At 37.1% G+C, this 23,062-nt stretch overlaps 1 protein-coding gene across 2 annotated transcripts in view; it reads right to left on the bottom strand.

Annotated features, from left to right (window-relative positions):
- The window catches only part of LOC128660697 (serpin B6), a 118,978-nt gene extending 110,259 nt beyond the window's left edge, over positions 1-8,719 (bottom strand). Inside the window, exon 1 of one of the 2 annotated variants that reach the window (XM_053714654.1) lies at positions 8,458-8,719. The gene's annotated coding sequence lies outside the window, so the exon portion shown is untranslated. The remainder of the gene's footprint in view (positions 1-8,457) is intronic. The other variant, XM_053714653.1, reaches the window with a different exon arrangement.
- Between the last annotated feature and the right edge of the window lie 14,343 nt (positions 8,720-23,062).

The following is a 23,062-nucleotide window of genomic DNA, read 5'->3' as shown; positions in this document are numbered from 1 at the left end:
GAAGTCATGGATTACTATATGGAAGTTTCCATTTGTCCACAATCCTTAGAAAAACTAAATTGTAGATTTAGTAATCTGTTGGAAAGACCTACTCCCTGCAAAGGAAGTCTGTGCTGAAAAACATAAAACCTGAAATAGGAATGGCTATCAGAAACTTGCATTTAGCCCGCAAAAATATATAATAAAGTTCTCCTTCAGGACTAACTGACTTCTTGTTATGTCATTGCAAAATGAACCAATTTGGCTCTAACAGGATAGACTTCCGATTATAAATTCTGAATTCACAAAAGAAGAGCTTCCTTTATACAACTGAAAAGGGAGAATGCAGTATGAAATGCTTCATACTCAAAAATCACTTTTTTTTTTTTCTTAAATCAAGTACAAACAGGAGAAAATCAATCAGGGTGTGTCTCCTAAATGCTCCCTAGATAATGAAAGGCAGTTGATTAAAAGGGGCATGGGTGAAAAACTAGGCCAAGGAAAAAACCTGCAGACTTAAAGGGACTGTAAATGTTAAGAATAATGTTATATATATATATATATATATTTATATTATATACGTTAACTTCAAAAATAAAAAAAGTTCTAGATTTTGAAGTGTAAAGTTGGACTCCGCTCCAGGATCTACTGAGTAGGTCTTGGATATCCAAATCGCTTTGCTGGACTTGCTGGCTAGTCACAGCACGCCCGGTCGCGCTATTGGACTTTATGTAACTCGCTCCCGCTCTGATCTAGTAGCGGGAGCGTGCTACATTTAGTCCAATAGCACGACCGGACGTGCTGTGACTAGCCAGCAAGCCCGCGAAGCGCTTTGGATATCCAAGACCTGCTCAGTAGATCCTGGAGCGGAGTCCAACTTTAAACTTCAAAATCCAGAAATACTTTTACATTTTTGAAGTTATCACTAAAATAATGTTTTATAATTCTGCACTGTGTGCAGAATTATATAAACATTATTCTGAATGTTTATGGTCCCTTTAAAGCAGAGTAACCTATGCAGAGGGAAAAAAAAAAAAAAGTGTAAGAATAAATACTATTAGACTTAACAAAAACCTTGAAAAAAAGAAAACAAATGTTTTTACCAAAAAAGAAAATGAAATACATTTTACATGTTTGTGCTTAAAACTTTATATTATCACACAATGAATAGTATACAGCTTGCAGATAGTCCTGCCTATATTATCACACAATGAATAGTATACAACTTGTAGATAGATAGCTCTGCTTATAATGAAATAAGACTCCCTGGTGGAGATAAATTTGAACTAAACCAATAAAATGATACTTGAGACAAATCATCTTCAATGCCCAGGGAACTCTTAATCCCTTTAATAAACTCTGAAATATTTGCAGTGTCAAACACCATAGGCAAGTCAGAGTGAAATCTTCACCATTAGAGGCACAGTCAAGATTTTGCAAATTATCCATAGAGCCCTCAGGTAAATCAGAAAAGCTTCCACCATAAATCTGTCCAATACACACTTTACAAACGGCTATATTTAGAGTTCTGCGTTAGCCGTCAAAACCAGCGTTAGAGGCTCCTAACGCTGGTTTTGGGCTACCGCTGGTATTTAGAGTTTTGTAGGTAAGGGTCTAACGCTCACTTTGCAGCCGCGACTTTTCCATACCGCAGATCCCCCTACGCCAATTGCGTATCCTATCTTTTCAATGGGATCTTTCAAACGCCGGTATTTAGAGTCTTGGCTGAAGTGAGCGTTAGAACTCTAAAGACAAAACTCCAGCCGCAGCAAAAAGTCAGGAGTTAAGAGCTTTCTGGGCTAACGCCGGTTCATAAAGTTCTTAACTACTGTGCTCTAAAGTACACTAACACCCATAAACTACCTATGTACCCCTAAACCGAGGTCCCCCCACATCGCCGCCACTCTATTAAAATTTTTTAACCCCTAATCTGTCGACCGCACACCGCCGCCACCTACGTTATCCCTATGTACCCCTAATCTGCTGCCCCTAACACCGCCGACCCCTATATTATATTTATTAACCCCTAATCTGCCGCCCCCAACGTCGCCTCCACCTACCTACAATTATTAACCCCTAATCTGCCGACCGGACCTCACCGCTACTATAATAAATGTATTAACCCCTAATCCGCCTCACTCCCGCCTCAATAACCCTATAATAAATAGTATTAACCCCTAATCTGCCCTCCCTCACATCGCCGACACCTAACTTCAAGTATTAACCCCTAATCTGCCGACCGGACCTCACCGCTACTGTAATACATTTATTAACCCCTAAAGCTAAGTCTAACCCTAACACCCCCCCTAAGTTAAATATAATTTAAATCTAACAAAATAAATTAACTCTTATTAAATAAATTATTCCTATTTAAAGCTAAATACTTACCTGTAAAATAAACCCTAATATAGCTACAATATAAATTATAATTATATTGTAGCTATTTTAGGATTAATATTTATTTTACAGGCAACTTTATATTTATTTTAACCAGGTACAATAGCTATTAAATAGTTATTTACTATTTAATAGCTACCTAGTTAACATAATTACAAAATTACCTGTAAAATAAATCCTAACCTAAGTTACAATTAAACCTAACACTACACTATCAATAAATTAATTAAATAAAATACCTACAATTATCTACAATTAAACCTAACACTACACTATCAATAAATTAATTAAATACAATACCTACAAATAAATACAATTAAATAAACTAACCAAAGTACAAAAATAAAAAAAACTAAGTTACAAAAAATAAAAAAATATTTACAAACATAAGAAAAATATTACAACAATTTTAAACTAATTACACCTACTCTAAGCCCCCTAATAAAATAACAAAGCCCCCCAAAATAAAAAAATGCCCTACCCTATTCTAAAATTAAAATAGAAAAGCTCTTTTACCTTACCAGCCCTTAAAAGGGCCTTTTGCGGGGCATGCCCCAAAGAATTCAGCTCTTTTGCCTGTAAAAAAAACCCATACAATACCCCCCCAACATTACAACCCACCACCCACATACTCCTAATCTAACCCAAACCCCCCTTAAATAAACCTAACACTAAGCCCCTGAAGATCTCCCTACCTTGTCTTCACCACACCGGGTATCACCGATCGGTCCTGGCTCCGACGTCTTCATCCAAGCCCAAGCGGGGGCTGAAGTCTTGATCCAAGCGGGAGCTGAAGAGGTCCATGATCCGGCTGAAGTCTTGATCCAAGCGGGAGCTGAAGAGGTCCATGATCCGGCTGAAGTCTTCTATCAAGCGGCATCTTCAATCTTCTTTCTTCCGGACCCATCTTCATTCCGCCGACACGTAACATCCATCTTCACCGACGACTTCCCGACGAATGACGGTTCCCTCGAATTCCGATTGGCTGATAGGATTCTATCAGCCAATCGGAATTAAGGTAGGAAAATTCTGATTGGCTGATGGAATCAGCCAATCAGATTCAAGTTCAATCCGATTGGCTGATCCAATCAGCCAATCAGATTGAGCTCGCATTCTATTGGCTGTTCCGATCAGCCAATAGAATGCGAGCTCAATCTGATTGGATCAGCCAATCGGATTGAACTTGAATCTGATTGGCTGATTCCATCAGCCAATCAGAATTTTCCTACCTTAATTCCGATTGGCTGATAGAATCCTATCAGCCAATCGGAATTCGAGGGACGCCATCTTGAATGACGTCCCTTAAAGGAACCGTCATTCGTCGGGAAGTCGTCGGTGAAGATGGATGTTCCGCGTCGGCGGAATGAAGATGGGTTCGGAAGAAAGAAGATTGACGATGCCGCTTGATAGAAGACTTCAGCCGGATCATGGACCTCTTCAGCTCCCGCTTGGATGAAGACTTCAGCCGGATCATGGACCTCTTCAGCTCCCGCTTGGATCAAGACTTCAGCCCCCGCTTGGGCTTGGATGAAGACGTCGGAGCCAGGACCGATCGGTGATACCCGGTGTGGTGAAGACAAGGTAGGGAGATCTTCAGGGCCTTAGTGTTAGGTTTATTTAAGGGGGGTTTGGGTTAGATTAGGGGTATGTGGGTGGTGGGTTGTAATGTGTGTGGGGGGGGTTTTTTTTTTTTTTTTTTTTTTTACAGGCAAAAGAGCTGAATTCTTTGGGGCATGCCCCGCAAAAGGCCCTTTTAAGGGCTGGAAAGGTAAAAGAGCTTTTCTATTTTAATGTTAGAATAGGGTAGGGCATTTTTTTATTTTGGGGGCTTTGTTATTTTATTAGGGGGCTTAGAGTAGGTGTAATTAGTTTAAAATTGTTGTAATATTTTTCTAATGTTTGTAAATATTTTTTTATTTTTTGTAACTTAGTTCTTTTTTATTTTTGTACTTTGGTTAGTTTATTTAATTGTATTTATTTGTAGGTATTGTATTTAATTAATTTATTGATAGTGTAGTGTTAGGTTTAATTGTAGATAATTGTAGGTATTTTATTTAATTAATTTATTGATAGTGTAGTGTTAGGTTTAATTGTAACTTAGGTTAGGATTTATTTTACAGGTAATTTTGTAATTATGTTAACTAGGTAGCTATTAAATAGTAAATAACTATTTAATAGCTATTGTACCTGGTTAAAATAAATACAAAGTTGCCTGTAAAATAAATATAAATCCTAAAATAGCTACAATATAATTATAATTTATATTGTAGCTATATTAGGGTTTATTTTACAGGTAAGTATTTAGCTTTAAATAGGAATAATTTATTTAATAAGAGTTAATTTATTTCGTTAGATTTAAATTATATTTAATTTAGGGGGGTGTTAGGGTTAGGGTTAGGTCTGGTCGGCAGATTAGGGGTTAATACTATTTATTATAGGGTTATTGAGGCGGGAGTGAGGCGGATTAGGGGTTAATACATTTATTATAGTAGCGGTGAGATCCGGTCGGCAGATTAGGGGTTAATAATTGTAGGTAGGTGGAGGCGACGTTGGGGGCGGCAGATTAGGGGTTAATAAATATAATATAGGGGTCGGCGGTGTTAGGGGCAGCAGATTAGGGGTACATAGGGATAACGTAGGTGGCGGCGGTATACGGAGCGGCAGATTAGGGGTTAAAAATAATATGCAGGGGTCAGCAATAGCGGGGGCGGCAGATTAGGGGTTAATAAGTGTAAGGTTAGGGGTGTTTAGACTCGGGGTACATGTTAGGGTGTTAGATACAGACTTAGGAACTGTTTCCCCATAGGAAACAATGGGGCTGCGTTAGGAGCTGAACGCTGCTTTTTTGCAGGCGTTAGGTTTTTTTTCAGCTCAAAATGCCCCATTGTTTTCTATGGGGGAATCGTGCGCGAGCACGTTTTTTAAGCTGGCCGCGTCCGTAAGCACCGCTGGTATTGAGAGTTGCAGTGGCGGTAAATATGCTATACGCTCCCTTTTTGGAGCCTAACGCAGCCCTTCAGAGAACTCTAAATACCAGCGGTATTTAAAAGGTGCGGGGGAAAAAAAGCCAGCGTTAGCTACGCGGGTCGTTACCGACAAAACTCTAAATCTAGCGGAAAGTTTCTTGTCTTACCAGCAAGGGTAAACACACAGGGAACAGGTGGGCATAGGTTGGGCTGTATTGCTAAGAAAGAGGCAGAGCCAGCATAAATAAAATGTATTCCTCCTGGGCTGTAATGGGTTAAGGCTGAAGCTGATCACTCTCACAATCCATGATAATGCTGGATATACATAATTATATATATATATATATATATATATATATATATATATATATATATATATCCCTAGAAGCTTATTAAAAACGATCCATTTTTCAGAAGCTGAAGTGCTATAAATCGAGCACTCACCCAAATGCAGAGACGGCAAACATCAAAAGCGGCTTTGAAGTGCAGAAATCTTCGTGGGGAGAGAGAAACAGGAACGCTGCAAGTTAAAAACCTCGCCAGGGCTTAAATGGATTCGCACCCACGCGAAAATGACAGCCCTCTGATATGGACCCTGTGATGTCCCTTACCAATGACGTCACAGTAACATGGCGGCCCCCACAAGGAAACCGTAGGGAACGGTTTTCCACAGCCTATCGCCACAACAGTGACCGCAGTAACAGAAAAAATGGCGTTTGACAGCTGGGAAGATCACCAGCTCTAGTATGCGGCCAAGGTAAGCCATCCAAGGAAGGGAATATTTCATAGCCCAAAAGAAAAGCACGGAGAGGGACTCCTAGCCCTGTCCACCTAGCCGCCTGGACAGAACTAGGAGGAGGAAGGGGTGGTGTCCCACTGGAAGCTTTTATGGTAAATGAGGGGAGTGGATAGTTTTGTCCATCCCCCTCTGGAGAGGGGGTCTCACTGGTAAGTATTAACAGGGGGGCCCAAGATAAGTATGCACCGTGCTCCAGCATTTTAAGCACAGCATTTGATCAGAGAGCCTAAGGTGCTTGAACAGTCTGGTAATGACTCAATGTGTTAATTGCTGATATGATACAAGCCCCACTGGTGATCTGAGATGCTGCAGTACTTAAACTGCTGGTGCACTGAGAATATCTAGCTATGCTTTACATCCACGTGCAGAGAAAAATGTTAACACTAAAACAGTGATACATTTTACTAGAAACATTTTTGCTAATACATGTAGTAATACATGTAGTAACTTTCTAATTTACTCCTATTATCAAATTCTCTTAATTCTCCTGGTATCTTTATTTGAAAAGCAAGAATGTAAGTTTAGAAGCCAGACCATTTTTTGGTGAACAACCTGGGTTGTTCTTGCTGATTGGTGGATATATTCACCCACCAATAAACAAGTGCTGTCCAGTGTCTGAACCAAAAACTGTCTGGCACCTTATCTTAGATGCCTTCTTTTTCAAATAAAGATAGCAAAAGAACGAAGAAAAATTGATAATAGGAGTAAATAAGAAAGTTGCTTAAAGGGACAGTCTACCCCAGAATTTTTATTGTTTTAAAAGATAGATAATCTCTTTATTACCCATTCCCCAGTTTTGCATAACCAACGCAGTTATAATAATACACTTTTAACCTCTGTGATTATCTTATATCTAAGCCTCTGCAAACTGCCCCTTTATTTCAGTTCTTTTGACAGACTTGCAGTTTAGCCAATCACTGCCTGCTCCCAGATAACTTCACGTGCACGAGCACAGTGTTATCTATATGAAATACGTGAACTAACACCCTCTAGTGGTGAAAAGCTGTTCAAATGCATTCTGAAAAGAGGTGGCCTTCAAGGTCTATGAAATTAGCATATGAACCTCCTAGATTAATCTTTCAACTAAGAATGCCAAGAGAACAAAGCAAAATTGGTGATAAAAGTAAATTGGAAAATTGTTTAAAATAACATACTATCTGAATCATGAAAGTTTATTTTGGCCTAGACCGTCCTTTAAAATTGCTTGCTCTGACTGAATCATGAAAGAAAAATTTTGGGTTTAGTATCCCTTTAAATTTTGAGTGAAGTGTCCCTTTAAATACTTGTTGCTTTCACTCACTATCTACTGTTTCCTTGGGATATGACTAAGTCACTCCTATCAATCATAAACTACAGAGCCTGAATTAGCTAAAATTATAAACATGCTCTCCAACATCAAGTGTTAAAATGCTTACAACATCCTTCTATTTCCCATTCCCTGAACTTCACCTACACACACATCAATCACAGGTTATCTGGTTATCTAGTATAAACTGTTTATTCCAAGAACCTCTAATTTGTACTCGGATGTCTTTCATATTACTATTTAAAGGGACACTGACCCCAAAAATTTTCTTTCGTGATTCAGATAGAGCATGCAATCAATATTAAGCAACTTTCTAAGTTACAACCTATTATCAAATGTTCTTCATTCTCTTAGTATCTTTATCTGAAAAGCAAGAATGGAAGTTTAGATGCCGGCCCATTTTTGGTGAACAACCTGGGTTGTTCTTGCTGATTGGTGGATTAATTCACCCACCAAATAAACAAGTGCTGTCAAGGGTCTGAACCCAAAATTGGCTGGCTCCTTAGCTTAGATGCCTTCTTTTTCAAATAAAGATAGCAAGAGAACAAAGAAAAAATGATAATAGTAGTAAATTAGAAAGTTGGCTGGTCTATCTGAATTATGAAAGAAAAAAAAAAATAGGTTCAGTGTCCCTTTAAGCAAGATGATGATGATGATCAATATTTTTGCATTAAATTGTTAGTCAATTGCATAGGTGTCTGAATTAGAAATACAACATTGAATACTGTATAGTTAATTGCAATAAGAGACCGATATTCGCCAAATTACAGAGTTTTTCATAAAATCACAAATTACTGTTGTTTTTAGTGTTGAAATGAATAGTTCTAACGCTGTGCTAATACACGTCCTGAATACAGCATATACTGTTATTAATACCACGCCTTGCACACTTACTGCAGATAAACTCAACAATCCGAGATTTTACACTGAGCTAGAATAGATCAAGTTAAAGTAGTGTAGACTATAATTTAAAACATATTAAGAGCAGATCATGACCTGCCCATTCTTACCTTTTCACCTGTGTACAGTGCTAAAAGAGTGTAGGAGTGGTCTGACTTCTTCAGTATGCTGGTGCCAGTAATGTGTCCAGTGCTGCGTTATCCAAGCCTTTTACTGGGCGGGTCTGTGCAGCAGGAGGAGGAAAGGTATAGGAAGTTGTCACACGGCCTTTGACTGACTGTAGATAGATAAAAGACCGAGCCCATTTAACTCATGCATGTCCATTTTTCCTCTGATAAACGTTTTATTAATTAGAATCGATTTAGTTTCTTGTTCAAAACAGAACGCTTTATTTACAGGCAGGCTTTGTAGGTGCTAGCCGTAGCAATAATACAGAACAGGGGTGTTCACTTGGAGTTTACTTACTGAGAAGTATGGGACGTCCCTTGCTTGTTTGCAAAATATATTTAAGCTGTTTACATACTGGACACCTGACCAAATAGTGTTCCTGTTCTAAACCACAGCGGGTGCATGCAAAGTTCTGATGTGCTGCTGAATGTAACTTGCTAAATGTGTTTACATGTTTATTTTTATATTTTTCATGCTACAAGAAATTCGAGCAATTCATCATGCTTTAAAACAAAATTCATGTGTATCTGAAAACAAAATAATATATATATATAATTTTTCTGAAAACAAAATAATATATATATATTTTTTTTTTTATTTTTTTTTTGGGGGGGGGGGGCTTTTTTTTAATAATGCTCCAGAACGCATTTTAATATGTATATATTGAAAATTCATTTCTATTTTGCTGTTTCTATAATTCAACTGTTGGTCGTGATGATAATGCTTGCCTATAAAAGTATTACTTTTTTTATTATTATTTCCTGTGCAGAAAAAAAAAAACCGCACACTTTTTGTCTTTATTGTATTTTTGAGGGTGTCAGTTTCCTTATAAGCCAATGAGTTTTTATCTGGCATACCAGTTGTGCACAAACACTTCCTGTTAATTTCAAAATAACATTTTATCTGTAAATATTGTGTCAGATAGGTAATGTCTGAGAAAATTAGAAATATTCCCCATTTCACCACAAGTTATTTCACCTCTGTTAAAGTAATATCAAAGTTTGAACTCTACATTTATATTTAAAGGGCCATAATAATCACTGGTAGGATTCCAATATTTTAGCAACAAGTTCATATACAAAACCTTTACACTTTCTAAATTTTAGGAAAAGGTTCTTGAATGACCGGTCAATACAGTGGATTTGTAAAATCAAGTTATGCAGAATAAAAAGACAATGCAAAAGCACTTAGTCTAACTTCAATAAGTAGTAGTTTTTTTTTTCTAACAAATTTAAAAGTTATGTTTATTTCCACTTCCCCTGTATCATGTGACAGCCATCAGCCAATAAAAATGCATATGTGTATATTCTGTGAATTCTTGCACATGCTCAATAGGAACTAGTGACTCAAAAAGTAACTATAAAAAGACAGAGCACATTTTGTTAATGGAAGTAAATTGGAAAGTTGTTTAAAATTGCTGCTCTATCTTAATTATGAAAGTTTAATTTTGACTTGAGTGTCCCTTTAAGAACTGATGAGAACCGTCTGATTCCCACCACTGATGATAATTGGAATATTACATGTTGTAATCTGTTACAGCATGATATTTTATATTACTGTGTCTGTAACCTTGGTGCTTGGGATCCGCAGTGCACTGATGTGCAAGTTGAACATTTGAGTTGTGTGACTAGTGCTGTTTATTGGAGACTAGATTATGAGCATATTACAAATTGAAAGTAAAAAGTTTGTGCAGGATCGCTAACCTGATGCGCATAAAAAGACAAACTTTGAATACTGCGACCGCATTCCCCCAATATACTTCAATAAAACCTAACATCCTTACTCGCACGCAAACCTGATCACATTTTCTCAAGTGCACTTACCTGACATGAAACATGAATATTTCACATTCTAATGTTCTTCACATAGAAGAATATGTTTTATTTATTCATATTTCTATATATATCTGTTAGTATTTTGGTACAATATATATCTATACATAGATAGACAATTAAAGATAGGTATATATATAGGAATATCTATGATTACTTAGAACATATTCCCTTATGTGAAGAACATTGGAATGTGAAATATTTACAGTATGACAGTTAAACATTTTATTAACTATGAATATTGCATAAATATGATTTTACAAGTTTTCAGCTACTTGACTTCAAAGGGCTCCAATGCACTTATATATGTATACATATGTATTTATCTGTTTATTTGTGTATATATATTTCTTTAAATACATATATATATATAAACATATAAAAACACACACACACACATATATATATATGGCCCTGAATTTCTGTCAGATAATGCACCACTTCGCCCAGAAAGTTGTTGTAATTACAAATGTTTAGGCATTCTCATGTTTATTTCTTTTGTTTGTATTGGTATGACACAAAAAAGTGGAGAAAAAAAAGCCAAATCTGACACATTCCATGCAAAACTCCAAAATGGGACTGGACAAAATTATTGGCACCCTCAATTTAATATTTGGTAGCACACCCCTTGAAAAAAATAACTGAAATCAATTGCTTACTGTAACTATCAATGAGTTTCTTACACCTCTCTAATGTAATTTTGGACCACTCTTCTTTCGCCAACTGCTCCAGGTCTCTCAGATTGGAAGGGTTACTTTTCTCAACTGCTGTTTTAAGATCTCTCCAGAGGTGCTCTATGAGCAATGTTAATTTCGTCCACTAAAACTAGACTAAAATGAGTATAAAATTAAAGAAATTCTGATGACTAAAATATGACTAAAACTAAAATGGCATTTTAGTCAAAAGACTATGACTAAAACTAAATCAAAATGACATTTTAGTCAAAAGACTATGACTAAAACTAAATCAAAATTTGCTGACAAAAACATTTTATGCAAAGTTTTGTAATCAATCCATATCAAATTACTGTTCTTTTGTCAAATTTATGAAACTTAATTTTAATACATTTTTAGATAAATCAAGACATGTTATATACCACAACAGTTAAATCTCTATTGCATGTTCAAACCTTAATACCATAAATAAAAACAGGTTAATAAACCTTTACTCCAGGAGTATATAATGAGTTTGGAAGTTTTAGAGCAGTGCTAATATCATTGCCGAAAATGTTTAGAATTTGTGAACAATCAAATGATTCTTCCTATAGAAATAAGCATAACCCATAAGTATGGGTTTAAGTTATGCTGTGCCTGTGCTAGCTGCAGAAACTTTTTGTTGTGTTGAGTTACTTGATACTTGTTTTAATTAATAACAGAGAACTGTTAATAGTTTTTATATTGGGCAATACAGTTTACAGTTTTGTTTTTTTATATTTTAAAGTTGCACTTCTGTTTGTTTATGAAACTTGGTTTTATTTAATTTTAAGTTTAATAAAGATGTTATATATCACAACGGCTAAATCTGTGTCTGTATTGCATATTTAAACCTTAATACCATAAATAATAACAGGTGTTATGTTTACTCCTGGAGTATATAATCAGTTTGCAAATTATAGAGACATATAATGCATTACACCATAACTAAACCACTTAGATTTTAGTCGACTAAAATCTATTGGAGATTTAGTCGACTAAAATCTACTGGAGATTCATTTGACTAAAACTAGACTAAAACAATTCAGATGACTAAAATACGACTAAAACTAAGATGGAATTTTAGTCAAAAGACTAAAACTAAGACTAAATTGAAATTTGCCGTCAAAATTAACACTGTCTATGAGATTGAGATCTGGACTCATTGCTGGCCAGTTCAGTACTCTCCAGCGTCTTTAACCATTTCTGGGTGCTTTTTGACGTGTGCTTTGGGTCATTGTCCTGCTGTAAGACCCATGAACTCTTGACGGAGACCCAACTTTCTGACACTGGGCCCTACATTGCACCACATAATTCTTTGGTAGTCTTCTGATTACATAATGCCATGCACACAGTCAAGACATCCAGTGCCTGAAGCAGCAAAGCAACCCCAGAACATTAGTGAACCTCCAACATGTTTGACTGTAGGGACTGTAGTCTTTTCTTTTAAAGCCTCATTTATTTTTCTTAAAACAGTAGAATAATGGGCTTTACCAAAAAGCTGTAATTTTGTTTCGTCTGTCCAGCACATTCTCCCAAAAGGATTTTGGCTTCCTCAGATTTTGGCAAACTCCAATCAGGCTTTTTTATGTTTCTGTGTCAGCAGTGGGGTTCTCCTGGGTCTCCTACCATAGCGTCCCTTTTCATTCAGATGGTGACGTATAGTGCGAGCTGACACATTTGTACCCTGTGCCTGAAGGTCAGCTTGAATTTGTCTTGAAGTTGATCAAGGTTCTTTATCCACTATTCGAACAATCCTTCATACAATCTTTGATCAATATTTCTCTTTCATCCACGTCCAGGGAGATTAGCTACAGTGCCATGGGCTGTAAACTTCTTGACAATCTTGCGCACAGTGGACACAGGAACATTAAGATCTCTGGAGATGAACTTGTAACCTTGAGATTGTCCATGCTTTTCCACAATTTTTGTTCTCAAATCCTCAGATAATTATTTTCTGCTCTTTCTCTTCTCCATGCTCAGTATGGCACACAGAGACACACAACAGAAAGGTTGAGTCAATTTTTCACCATTTTTACTGGTTGCTGGTGTGATTTCTATATTGTCAGCACCTGTTAATTGATACAGGTGAGTTTAATTACAAATTACAGGAGCATCACTAACTTGTAATGCAATTATTTCTTACAATTTTGAGACGGTGCCAACAATTTTGTTCAGTCCATTTTGGAGTTTTGAATGGAATGTGTCAGATTTGGCTTTTTCTCTCCACTTTTTTGTGTCATACCAATACAAACAAAAGAAATAAACATGAGAATGCCTAAACATTTGTAATTGCAACATTTGCATATATTCATACATATACATATTTAGACGTATAATGTAAGTATCTCTATGTAAAAGCCCTTTGCAGTCCTTTTTTTCTAACACCTGATACCTCATATGTTTAAGGCCTTATAACTTTTTTATGCTTTTTTTAATAACTTTTATTAAACAGTGTTATTATGAGTGTAACTACTTTTAAATATCATTTTGATCTTTTTGTTATGTGCAATAAAACTTTCCTGATGTGCGTTATATTCGATTGCACTCAAGCCAAAGTGATTACTTTCAACCTGTAATACGCATGTTACTTCCAACGCAAGCAAAGAGTCGCGATAAACCTCTTTTTGCTTGCGTGCAACAGTTAGCACACCACTCATTATCTAGCCCTGGATCAGCAGCAGGTTACTCTCGGGATCTGCAGTGCACTGCAGGTCTGGAACGACACTTCTACTGTGAGTTTAACCTCTTTGCTGGAGTTAAACACACAGTAGAGCAGGGTCGATAGTTAAATTACATGCTTTAATAGAGCATACCATTTTTTTGACCCAAAGCAAATACAGAAATTTTATGGAGGGTTGTTTCAATCGATCGCTCCTCTTAGCTCCTACGGCAGCCCACAGCTAAAAAAGTTTTTTGCTAAGAGGTGATGTTTTCACCTCTCAGCCAATAGCCGTGCTGTAAATCCGGCCTGGTACCTATGGAAGTCGGATTTACTGCACAGCTATTGGCTAAGAGGTGAAAACGTCACCTCTTAGCAAAAAAATTTTTTAGCCGTGGGCTGCCGTAGGAGCTAAGAGGAGCGATCGAGTGAAACAAATAAAGGAGCTTTCTACATGAAGTATCTTATACTTCATGAATAAAAGTCCCCTTTATTTGTTTCAATAGTCAATCCTAGCGTTTGTAAAACGCTAGGATTGACTTTCACATTAAGGCATGTTCACGCTACCTACCTAGGTATTTCTTTAACAAAGAATAACATTAGAACAAAGCAAATTTGATAATAGAAGTAAACTGGAAACTATTTAAAAATTATTCTTTGGGGCCCATTTATCAAGCTCCTTATGGAACTTGAAGGCCTTCAGGCTCGCCAGAAACACCAGTTATGAAGCAGCGGTCTAAAGACGCTGTTCCATAACCTGTCCGCCTGCTCTGAGGAAGCGGACAGAGATTGCCACAATTCAACCCAATCGAATACGATCGGGTCGATTGACACCCCCCTGCTAGCTCTGCAGGGGGCGGAGTTGCACCGGCAGTTCACAAGAGCTGCTGTTGCAATGCTGAATGCAGAGACCGTATTGCTCTCCGCATTCAGCGAGGTCTGTCGGATATGATCCGCAATGTCGTATCATTTCCGACTGGCCTTTCATAAATAGGGGCCTTTATCTGATTGATGAAAGAAACATTTTGGGTTTAATTTCCCTTTAAATATGCATCTGTCAGATCTAATGAGAAATGACAATATAAACATTTGGGGATCTTAAAGGGAAGGTAAAACGCTTGGAAAAAAGTTACCTAATTCATTAATATATGCAGAATTATGTTACATGAGGATAACCTTTTTTTTAGATTTTCTTTTTTTAAATGCCTAATTTTCTATGCAAATTATACTCTTCAGCGCAGCTGCTTTTTCAAACAGCGTGTCCTGGGCTCACTGTCTAATCACGGAGAGCCCTATCGTGTCATTGAATTACATGTAGCTCACTCGCGCACTAGGTAAAGCTGTCGACTGCTTAAACCAGTGAGGAAGTGCGCTACATTTAATTCAATGGCCCGATCGTGCTCGCTGTGATTAGACAGTGAGACCGGGACACGCTGTTTAAAAAATAGCTGCGCTGAAGAGCACCACTTCACAGTAGAGGTAAGTATCATTTACATAGAACAATTAAATACAGTATTTAAAAAAAGGCTATCCTCATGTTACATAATTCTGCACATAAAGCAGAATTATGTAACTTTACCTAGCGTTCACTGTACCTTTAACCTCTTAATGACTGCAATGTACCCTATATGTTGCTGGTCGTTTTCTAAGGTCATAGAAGCGCAGGTATTGCCGCGAGTAGCAGGACCGCACTATTATGACCTCCCTTCTGGCTGCAGACAAAACAATCCTCATTCAAAGACCAGCAACATACAAGGTACTTTGCTGGTCATCAAGGGGTTAAGTTTATGACTGAGCAAAATTGACCATTTTTGTTATTGACTATAAAAAAATTATTTAAAAAGGATTCTAAGGATTGAGAGCGGTTTTAATGGCCTGTTTTAAAAAGAGATTCAATATTTCGTTTTGAACTAGCATTTTGTATGCATTTGAAAATGTATGGGCTTAGGTGAGTTGATTTGAATTAGAATAGAAATTAATTTTATTAGCAGACTTCTTATGGTCTGTAATATCCAAGTATCTGATGTAATTAGATTCCAATTTTGTGCAAAAAGGGACGAGTCTGCCTGCCACATTGTGTCTTAGGAAAAAGTTGGAAAAGGAGGGAAAGGAAGAATTACATTGGCCTCTTTTTTTCCCGGGCCTGTTCATTTGGATAATAAATCTTTTTACAGATGTTCTGATATTATTTCAATTCGAAAAGTTGTCCGTGTAGTTATTTAGGTCTTTAATAAAAGTATCACCAAATAAGAGACTATTAGTGTTGGGGTTCATATCATTAATGTCAAAGTCACTGATTTTTGGGACTATTTTTCATAAAATATTACGTATTCTGTCCGTATATATGGCTGCATTAGCATTGCTGATAAAACATAGAGTGCTAGAATACAAGAGGAGTGCCAGAGTGATAAGGGGTTTATCACAAGTGTTTGTGCTTGTCAGGCTTACCACTGGTATTACGAGTTGAAAGAAAACGCAATTGCTTGAGCGCAATCACTATTTTTGCTATGATTACCATGACTTCAGAGCATTCGTTAACTGTTTCACAAAACTAAAAAGTTGCACAAAACACATCATCAATACATTACAAAGTGTAGTTACACTCATAATAACACTAATATATGTGTACATATGTATTTATATGTGTATATATGTATTTACATCCATATATACACATATATAGACATATATAAAAGAGCACTTTGAAGTTAAGTAGATGGAAACATGTAAAAGCATATTTATGCAATATTCTTTTTGAATAAAGTGTTATACTGTGTATTTATTGTAAATATTTCACATTCCAATGTTCTGCACATAGCAGAATATGTTCTTTGTATTTATAAATAGATATTCCTACATATATCTGTATATATCTATACCTATAAATAATCATCTATGTACTGTATATAGGTATAAATATATAATGTACCAAAATATCATCAGATATACAGTATGTATTTAAGAATAAATAGAACATATTCTGCTATGCTTAGAACATTAGAATGTGAAATATTCACATTTTAATTTAAGATTAGCGCAAACGAGAATATGTGATGGGGTTTGCGTGAGAGTGGGGTGTTATTTTCCTCCACTTTTTCTCTCCATTAACTTGGGTGAATAGATTAATGCGCACACAATATTCTAACTTCAGCTTTTTGCACTTGTCGGGTTAGTGCTTGATCAAAAACAGTTTACTTTCAACTCGTAATACGAACACAACCCAAGGAGCGCAAAAAGCTTACTTCTAGTGCAATTACCGCTCAAACTGAAGCGTTAATTTGCTCTCCACTCATAATCTGGCCCAGTGTGAACTGAGCCAACTATCTAACAATAATAGGATACAGAGTGGTATTATAAATAGCTTGTTCAGATAATTCAAATAGTTTTGTCCGAGGGCCCACATTTTATCTTGGCATATTTTCCATGCCCAATCTATGCCTTTTCTGAGTCTAACCCAGGAGTGGCAACACATTTTTAAATTTTTTGGGTCGGTCAGCATTATTAAGTAAAATTGACCTTGAACATTTTGCCCTCGTTTTATTGCACATTTCTCTCTTTAAGATTAACAAATTTGGTAATTAATAAAATTAGCCATGTCCAAAGATGGACACCATTCTGCAGCATTAAATTCTTCAAAATGCTTTGACTTTTCTTTAAAGGGATACTGGACCTATTTTTTTCTGTCATGATTCAAAGACAGGGTGCAATTTTAAGCAACTTTCTAATTTACTCCTGTTATCAATTTTTATTTGTTCTCTTGGTATCTTTATTTGAAAAAGCAGGAATGTAAGCTTACAAGCCGGCCCATTTTTGGTTCAGCACCTGGGTACAGCTTGTTGATTACTGGCTAAATGTACCCACCAATCAGCAAGCGCTATCCAGGGTGCTGAATCAAAAATGGTCCGTCTTGTAAGCTTACATTCCTGCTTTTTCAAAATAAAGATACCAAGTGAATGAAGAAAAATTGATAATAGGAGTAAATTGGAAAGTTGCTTAAAATTACATGCTCTATCTGAATCATGAGAGAGAAAAAAATTGGGTTCAGAATCCCTTTAAGCTTTTCTTGTGTGTGTGTGTTTTTTGTTTTTCAATTCATTGAAAACATCTGTATCATCAGAGGAATAATAAGATAGGTATTTATCTGAGCCATTATCTGAATACTCTCAAAAAAATCAGAATTATTAACAGAGGATAAGTACTGATCATCATTTTTTTAGTCTGTCACATAAGTTTTGATTAGAGGATTTCTCAGGTGTTTTTGTTCCTTTCCTGCAAGGAATGGATGTGTCAGATATTAGCTGGATAATATTTTTTTTACAGCGCTAGCAACAGGTCTTTTATGCGTAATAGCTTTTTTGCCAAGTAGACTGTTATAAATTAGAGGCAATTAAATTTGACATTTGAGACATTAATCTTTTTATAGAAACATCTATCATATGTTGAGGATTTTGTTCAGTGAGAGGGGTATGATTTTTAGGATTCTGAGACATTTTAATAATAATATCCCCAGTAAACAAGTAAATATAAATATTGTGAAATAAAGTGTACAAGTAACACAAAGGTAATAAATACAATGTGAACAGTAAAAATGTATTTATTTATTACCAAAAGAGCCACTAGAGGGAGACAAAGACTGTGGAATAAATTTGTGTAGAAAAACAATTTGATATTTTTTATATAAAAATAAATAAGCAGAGACAATCTGTGTACATGGTAGACAAACTGATAGAGGGAGGGAAGAAAGGAGTAGGAACCAAAGCAAACAAGATGGAGGAGGCAGGCGCATGCTCACAGAGATCAACGTAAGGCTGAGACAGGAGAGCGCAAATGAAAGACGCAACAAGACAGGACAGTCAGAAATGTAAGAAAAGCGGATAACAGTAAAAGAATAAATACAGTTGTATGCAAAAGTTTAGGCACCCCTGACAATTTCCATGATTTTCATTTATAAATAATTGGGTGTTTGGATCAGCAATTTCATTTTGATTTATAAACTGAAGGACACAGTAATATTTCAGTAGTGAAATGAGGTTTATTGTATTAACAGAAAATGTGCAATATGCATCAAAACAAAATTAGACAGGTGCATACATTTGGGCAACAGAAATATTGCATTAATATTTTGTAGAGCCTCCTTTAGCAGAAATAACAGCCTCTAGACGCTTCCTATAGCCTGTAATGAGTGTCTGGATGAAGGTATTTTGGACCATTCCTCCTTGCAAAACATCTCCAGTTCAGTTAGGTTTGATGGTTTCCGAGCATGGACAGCCCACTTTAAATCACCCCACAGATTTTCAATGATATTCAGGTCTGGGGACTGGGATGGCCATTCCAGAACATTGTACTTGTTCCTCTGCATACATGCCAGAGTAGATTTTGAGAAGTGTTTTGGGTCGTTGTCTTGTTGAAATATCCAGCCCCGGCGTATCTTCAACTTTGTAACTGATTCCTCAACATTATTCTCAAGTATCTGCTGATATTGAATGGAATCCATGCAACCCTCAACTTTAACAAGATTCCCAGTACCGGCACTGGCCACACAGCCCCACAGCATTATGGAACATCCACCAAATTTTACTGTGGGTAGCAAGTCTTGGAACACTGTGTTCTTTTGCCACCATGCATAACGCCCCTTGTTATGACCAAATATCTCAATCTTTTGTTTCATCAGTCCACAGCACCTTCTTCCATAATGAAGCTGCTTGTCCAAATGTGCGTTTGCATACCTCAAGCGACTCTGTTTGTGGCGTGTGTGTAGAAAAGGCTTCTTCCGCATCACTCTCCCATACAGCTTCTCCTTTAGCAAAGTGCGCTGAATTGTTGAACGATGCACTGTGACACCATCTGCAGCAAGATGATGTTGTAGGTCTTTGGAGGTGGTCTGTGGGCTGTTTTTGACCATTCTCTCCATCCTTTGCCTCTCCGATATTTTACTTGGCCTGCCACTACTGGCCTTAAAAAGAACTATGCCTGTGGTGTTCCATTTCCTCACTATGTTCCTCACAGTGGACACTGACAGATTAAGTCTCTGCATTAGCTTTTTGTAGCCTTCCCCTAAATCATAATGTTGAACAATCTTTGTTTTCAGGTCATTTGAGAGTTGTTTTGAGGCCCCCATGTTGCCACTCTTCAGAGGAGAGTCAAAGAGAACAACAACTTGCAATTGGACACCTTAAATACCTTTTCTCATGATTGGATGCACCTGTCTATGAAGTTCAAGGCTTAATGGGCTCAACAAACCAAATGTGTGTCCCAATTAATCAGTGCTAGGTAGTTACAGGTATTTAAATCAACAAAATGACAAGGGTGCCCGAATTTATGCACCTGTCTAATTTAATTTTGATGCATATTGCACATTTTCTGTCAATCCAATAAACCCATTTCACTACTGAAATATTACTGTGTCCTTTAGTTATTTGATAGATCAAAATGAAATTGCTGATCCAGACATCCAATTATTTATAAATGAAAATCATGGAAATTGTCAGGGGTGCCTAAACGTTTGCATACAACTGTAATAATTGGATCACAGGGGGATAAATGGAGGGGACAAAGTGGGAAGGAAAACAAATATATTGTAAAAAAAAAAGGATGGAAACGAAAGGAAATAAAATAATTATAAGAACAATAAAACGGAAAACTTAGAACAAATAAGAGAAAATATTAAAACAAAAGGAAAAAAATAAAAGGAAAGATAAATGAAAATATTAAGGAATAGTGAATACAAGAAAAATAAATAAATGAGTATAAATTAGAATAAAAACTTTTGATCAGAAAACAAATAGAATTTAAACTCAAATAATAATAGGTACAAAACCTTTTATCCAAACTGCTTGGAACTAGGAAAGGTTTGGATTTCAGAATATTTTTTATCTATAAAAGGGACAGGTTGGAAAGGGAATGGGACTGAGTATAAACAACATCTTATGTCATTTGGGCAATATTTATGTCATAATACAGCTTATACATGTAACCTAGTTAGTAATTTTATAAAATGTTTAATACTTTTGTACACATAGTACTGTCAGAAAGATAGTACAGTACTGTAATCAGTAAGGTTAATAGTTGTTTAAATAAATATAGACTTGCATTTGTATTTTAGAACACAAAAACCAAACCACAGACACAGACAGAGACTTGTTGAAGGGGACAAATGGTAATTGTTAATAATTTTATTTTTATAAAAAAATATATTAATAAAATCTTGCAGAAGATAAGATTACTATAAGATTATAAGATTAGCAAAGGAAAGAGGAAGTTGGGGTGCACATTAGACTATGGTCGCTACAATTTAGCTGATTGGTCCATATATGCTGAGCTAACCAGGATAGCCTTCTTATTGGCTTCTGGTTTCTACTCTTGTTTTACCTGTAACATAGTAACATAGTAGATGAGGTTGAAAAAAGACTGAAGTCCATCAAGTTCAACCTATACAAATCTAAAATACTTACTAGCTCCAGTTAAGCTTAAATAATCCCACTAAAAGGTGACCCATTTAATACTAGCAATCATATCGATGAATTTTGTTTATAGACAGAAATGTATCAAATTTTTTTTTAAATGTATCTATGGTATTGGCATTCACTACCTCCTTTAGTAATGAGTTTCACAATTTTATTGTTCTTACAGTGAAAAAAGTTTCCGTTGCAGGAGATTAAATCTACTTTCCTCCAACCTTAAATTGTGACCTCTTGTCACAAACAATTTTCTTGGAATAAACAGAGCTTCTGCCATCTCTGTATATGGGCCTTGAATATATTTTAATAAAGTAATCATGTCACCTCTCAAGTGCCTCTTTTCTAAAGAAAACAGACCCAGTTTGGCTAGCCTCTCCTCATAGCTTAAATTCTCCAATCCCCTTATTAGCTTTGTGGCCCTTCTCTGAACTTTTCCTAGTTCTGCAATATCTTTTTTGGCGATAGGTCCCCAGCACTGCACTCCATGTCACGCCGCTCTAGCCGTTGCTAGGGGCGTGGAGTCTCCTTCCCTGCTCGTTGCCAGGGGCAGTGTCGGCTCAGATGCGTGCAGTGCTGACATCATTGCCGCACGCTCCTGATGCCGGTCAGACCTCAGTGGCACGAATCCTGTGCCCATTTAAACTTTCCACAAACGATCTGCCACTGCCCAAGTATTGGTGTTACTTTGTGTACTCCTGGGTGTGACAGATCGTTCTTGCCTAAATACCGTTACTGAACCTGCCTGCCTGACTACTCTCCTGCCTTAACCCTTAAACTGCTGTATTGATTACTGTTGCTGAGCCTGCCTGTCTGACTACTCTGTCTGCCTTAACTGCTGGATTGATTACTGTTGCTGAACCTGCCTGTCTGACTACTCTACCTGCCTTAACCCTCAATCTTATGGACTGCTTTGCTGTTGCCAAACCCTGCCTGCCTGACCATTCTAGTGGTTTATGCTTGGACTGCTTTGCTGTTGCCAAACCCTGCCTGCCTGACCATTCTAGTGGTTCATCCTTGGACTGCTCTGCTGTGCCGCTGGGGACTGTCCTGCCTGTGGTGAGTGCCGCCTTCTTCATCTTGCTAACTTTCTCTGCTTCCCCTATCATTCTGGCTCGACGCCGGGATAACAAGACTACTGGCCGAGTTTGGTCTGATAGAGGAGTATCCCACAAGCATTACATTATACTTGGGCCATGCAGCCAGATGAGGTGGCATGAGCTGTTTATCTTCAGGGACAGATGTTGGGAACCCATACCACACAGTTGCAGAATATGGATTCCAAGTTAGAGGCTATTACCGCTCAACTCTCCTTACTAGTTGCAGCAAGGGATGACGCTCCTGTTACTACACCACCAGCCCCTACTCCTAGTACTGTGACTTCTTCCTCTGCTTCTGGAAGTATACCCGGATACCCTTGCCTGACAAGTATGAAGGTACTACTGATTGCAGGGGCTTTCTAAACCAATGCAGGCTGCACTTCTGCAATGATCCTCACACCTTTCAGTCTCACCAGTCAAGGGTCACCTTTATCATTTCCTTGCTAAAGGACAAGGTCCTAGCCTTGGTCTCTTCCCTTTTGGAACAGAACGCTACACTCCTGCATGATGCTGATGAGTTCATTTTTGCTTTATCTTCTGTGTTTGGGACTTCTGGCCATACCTCTGCTGCGGAATATTCTCTCCTGGATCTCAACCAGGGCAATAAAACTGTGGCACAATTTGCCATCAAGTTCCGCACCTTGGCACTTGAAACCACTTGGGATGGCAGTGCTCTCAAGGCAGCCTTTAGGAGGGGTCTCCATGAACGCATCAAAGATGAACTTACTTATTGCGATATTCCTTCTTCTTTGGATGACTATGCTTTGTATCAATCTGGACTCTCACTTTCAGGAAAGACAAGCCAAG

This window comes from Bombina bombina, chromosome 5 (assembly GCF_027579735.1).
Source record: "Bombina bombina isolate aBomBom1 chromosome 5, aBomBom1.pri, whole genome shotgun sequence".
In the NCBI taxonomy this organism is placed as follows: Eukaryota; Metazoa; Chordata; class Amphibia; order Anura; family Bombinatoridae; genus Bombina; species Bombina bombina.
Note: the sequence above shows the minus strand (reverse complement) of the source record. Positions and strands in the feature narration are given on the sequence as shown.